Source organism: Apium graveolens, chromosome 11 (genome assembly GCF_009905375.1).
Source record: "Apium graveolens cultivar Ventura chromosome 11, ASM990537v1, whole genome shotgun sequence".
Classification (NCBI taxonomy): Eukaryota; Viridiplantae; Streptophyta; class Magnoliopsida; order Apiales; family Apiaceae; genus Apium; species Apium graveolens.
The window spans coordinates 46,240,682-46,245,669 of record NC_133657.1 but is presented as its reverse complement, the minus strand read 5'-3'; positions in this window follow the sequence as shown (position 1 = coordinate 46,245,669).

Genomic DNA, 4,988 nt, shown 5'->3' with positions numbered 1-4,988 from the left:
GTGTTTGCAGTGGTATTACTTGAGTTGTTGGGTTCGATCGGAGGCGTGGGGGCTGGAAAACGATTCGAATCCGTTCCGTTTTGGCCCAGATGGAAGTCACCGGAAATGGTGAACTCGCCGGTTTCTGGGACGAACCCAGATTCCGGTGGAGTCCGGCCAAAATCCGGTGGCCTCCCCCCTGTTTTCTTCTGTTTGATCTTCTTTCCCCAAAACTCAAATCCAAATACTGTTTTTACTAAAATTCTTTATACTTATATTTCAAAAATTCATTTCTAAAATTCTAAAAATCAATTATTTAATTTCAAATATCATTTAGAAATAATTTTATATTCTAAAATTAGTTACTTAATTATTCTAATTCTGAAATATTATTTTCTTTTAGTATTTTCAAAATCCAAATTTGATTTAATTATTTATAATTTATTTTAATTGATTATTTATGGATTTAATTAATTGATTAATTCATTTAATCAATTAATTTTATTTATAAATAGTTAAATAAAATATAATTATTTATAATTAAGCTAAATAATTCCTAAAAATTGTTTTTAAGTTTTTAAAAATTATATGTTGGTATTTAAAAATAAATTAATATTATTATTAATTGATTTGTTCCTAATTATTCGTATTTTATTCATAGAAATTAAATTGTTCGTCCGTTTAATACGAAACGAACGCCTCTAGACTCAGAAAAATATTCTGCTTTCAATAAAAATACTTTCGAGACCCAAATCCTTTTTGTTTCGAAAGTTCGCTTGTTTTGTAAATCAATTCTGAGTCGCATAGTGACTGAAAAGTCATATCGTTGACCTGATTTGAGTTTTAAACATACCAAGTTGAACCTTTTGACGAACCGAGGCGTGTGTTATATGAATTATGTGATACGTGAGTTATGTGTTTACGTGTTATGTGAATTATGTGCATATGTGGATCAAGAGTCATGTGTTTGTCAGTTATATTTATGTGTGGGCTATCGTATGGGTAGACGATAGGCTTTTGACGCGCAGTTCTTCGAGTGATTATCGTTTAGATGATTAAAGCCATATATTTTAATTATAGATACGGATCGTTCGAATAATCAGGACAGGGTGTTGGATAAAGAATGAGATGGAATGGCATTGGATATCTGGCTTCTAGCAATCGCAGGAGCAGTATATCGGTGAAGTGTTGAAAAGAATAGATGCGTCTTTGCGAGTATGACTAACTACTAAATCCCAAAGGCAAGTACCCCTGACTTCACTTATTATTCAAGTGATGTTTATTTCGAATCATATTATGCAAGTATCCCTATCATCACTTATTGTTCAAGTGATATTTATTTTGAAGCTTATTATGCAAGTATTGCTTTCCCCATTCTCAGTTCAAGATAGATAAATGTTTTACATATCGCTGAATTAAATGATTCTGTTTATGCAAGTACCATCTGCTATCATATGTTCTGAATAGTTAAAGGTTTTACTTATCATCTTTTATTGCGAGAATTCCTGCCCAAGTGATGGGGGAATAAAATTATTTAGGATATCGATTGATTCGGCTCCTTTTTCAATAAAAAGGTTTTAAGATTGGAATGGTTACTGGTTACTGGTTACAGCATAGGTGATCGAGATATCGGTCCAGCTGTAATATATTTCAAGGCTAGTTATGCCTATTCTGGCGCCCTATAAGTACCGTATGTCTTCGGGATACGGGTAGTACCTATATTTACGGTATGGATGCGGGATACCGGTGTTGTTTCGCGACTGATCATCGGGAACAACATGAAATGTTATTTGTTCCAATCTAAAATATTATTTTTTTTAAATTGTTTTGATAATCATAGAATAAATGATTTATCAACTATTTCTGTTTTGGAATAATGGTCAAATACGGTTTTGATTCAGATTCTGATTTATGCTGATACTTACGTTGTTGTTAAATATCAAAGGTGGTATTAGTATAGATGATTGATGTTGATTTCAGTATGGAATATTCTGAGCATCAAAGTTCGTATTGATATCTAATTTGATATGACAACAAAATAAGTATTAATATCGAGAGTTCGGTTTTGAGTAAAGTTTATGATTCATTCCATAATCATTGCTTCTTGTTATTATTGTTTACGATATTTCCATAAACACTGTTTTACGAGTTTGATTCTCATTAAGATTCAAAGTATTGCTGAAGCATTTCGCTCAAAAATATCAAAATGGTTTTACATACAATTAAGGAATCAATTCTGGGGTTCCTCAACTAAAATTTTATGATTCAGTAATTATGATTTTTAAATGTTCTGCGCTGATGCAGATGTTGGTTTTATATCAAAACGACCCTATATATGTTATAATTAACTTGCTGAGCATTTCTTTCGCTCATACTTGCCTGTTTTCAAATTTAACCTCCAGTGAGGATTAGCTTGCGTTGTTTAGCTGCGTAATTCGAGGAAGCAAATAAGAAGCTTTTGGAAGGTAATTGGTCCAGGGTTTGCGAATTAATGTAAGTTCTTTTGTGTAAAGTTGTTTATATTATAATATATTATAGTTGTATGTTTTATTTGGGTCTAGTATACTTCATTTCGAAGTTATACTAGTGGGTTTAGTTTTGAATTGGAATTTATTGAAAAGAGTTTTCAAAGAAAGTGAAAAATTTATTTGTGGAATTTGGATTTCTTGTTTCTAGAACTGTAACCTTAAAAGATCTTGGATTAGTTTGGGGTCATAAATGATAAATATCTTCCACTGGCATTTGTTTATTAATTAAACAGGTTAATTTGGATTGAAGTTTTATAGTGACGACCAAATCCTCTAACCCCGGATTTGGGGGCGTTACAGGTTGGTATCAGAGCTGAGGTTATAGTAAACTAGAAACAAGAGTGTGTAGGAGTGTGTATAGCTATGTGAGGACGTTTGAGCTCATATCGAGTTCCTGTTGGACTATTGGATATAAAACCAACGAATAAGTTAAGATAGGCGCATTCGTTGAGATGGTTGTGCTGAGCTGGATGGAATTCCGGGAAACTGCAAACTTCTGTTGTGGAATCTTTCGAGGCTACTATGATTCGACGACGATGAAGATTATCGATATCCTTGGAACATGAAGAAGTGTCTAGAATTAGATGGTGAGTCAACAGAAGAGTTCAAATTGAAGATAAGTATTAAGACTTTGGCAATGCCTTCTTTTTCTATAAATTCTTTTGACTTCTCTCAAAAAAGAAATATCAGTTAGAAGAAATAATCCCTAACACCAGTTTCTTCATTTTTTTGCCAAAAATTTTATTCTCTGGACTTCATCTCCTTCAGAAATATCAGCTTTGAAATTTTTCCAGTTTTATTCATTTGATTTTGGATTCTTTTGATATTCTTTTATTTTGACTGGGATGAACAACCCTAACTATAGGGGATACAAGGTATACCTGTCTGTGTGATAGGAGTTGGATGAGAAGGCATCACTTGTGTGTGTTGTGAATACATGAAGGTTAACAACCTTTAGTAGTGTCTTGATTTTGGCACGCAATACCAAGTTCATTTGATCATATTGATCTCTCAGTTATTCTCTTGTTTCCACAATACTTTTTCACCAATTCAGATTTTGTCTCTTCTCTTTGAAATTTCTTGATTTTATCATCTCAAATATTCGAAGGTATGCCAATCAAGTTAAACTGAGTTATCCTGGTCAAGTCAAAGCAAGTTATAACGACTCGTATACTTTTATATTATTTAAAAGTGTAATTATTAAATAAATAGTTAAATAAAATATGTGTATTAGTTTCAATCGCTATGTGTTGATTTATTATGATCTCTATGTGAATTAGGGTGTACCGGTTTATTTCCGTAATTAACTATTGAGTTGTATTGAATCGTTTTCACTTTTAAAAGTGAATTTAGTGCAAATTTATTTGCATAAATATTTAAAATATCTCTAAAATTGTTCTTATGGATTTATAATCTCAATACTTATTTTTGGGATTTTATAAAATTCAGAAATCAATATTTCATCAATTATTTAACCATGTATGATTTTCTGATTTCATTTATTTGTAAAATATTTATTTAATTCCCGAATTCTTCAAAAAAATTATGAAACTCATATTTATTGATGTTTGGAATATTTCGAGAATTTTAAAATTATTTTCCAAATTTTTGGGATTAATTTCACCCGCGCGTTGTTTCGTTTAATGGATAAAAGCGGGTATAAGTTGTGTTTCAGAAATTATTTAAAAATTACGAAATTTATGTTTTTATAAACTTCGGGATATTTGTAATATTTTAAGACTAATTTGGTAGGTTTCGGGTTAATTTTTATTCGTAGGGTTGTTCATTATTTTTGTAGAGCACGAACCAAATTTGGGGCTACAGTAGAAAACAGGACACGTGTTAAAATTTCGTTAAATCATTAAAACGTGTCAGCTTCTCAGACTATCACCTGTGTAGATGTAAAAGAAAATAGATAGATACAAAAACAAATTATTTCCCCACGCAGGCACGCGCGGGGCTTTAGGCCATCTCTTTCTACTTTTTTTCTTCACGATCTTTATCCCTCCTCCTCTGTTTTCTCCCTGTTTTATTGACTTCCCCTGTTCTTCTTCTCCCTTGGCTGTTCACGGTAAGTTCGCCGCCGGGTTTCGCTTTCCCGCCGCCTTGAACTCCGACCATCGTCGTTGTTTTGGTTATTATCCCGATTGATTAGACTGGGTGTATATATGTATATGATTGTATATGGATATATGTCGTTTAATTAATTGGGGTGTTAATTTATAGTGCATTTCTGCTTTTCCAGTTCGTGGCTGCCGCCTCTCGCAGGATTCCGGAGAGATGGTGGCGGTTTTGAGGGTGTGCACGCGTGGCGTGTGTGCGCACAAGTGTGTACAATAGTTCTGTGATTCCTGTGCTTTTGCTGTGTTGCTTAAATTTGGTACTCGGTTTATCCGAATACTTTGAAATGGTTCAAATTATTCCTTGTTATATTCGTATACGATCCGAATGATTTTCTGTGATTTATCGAATTGTGCGAAT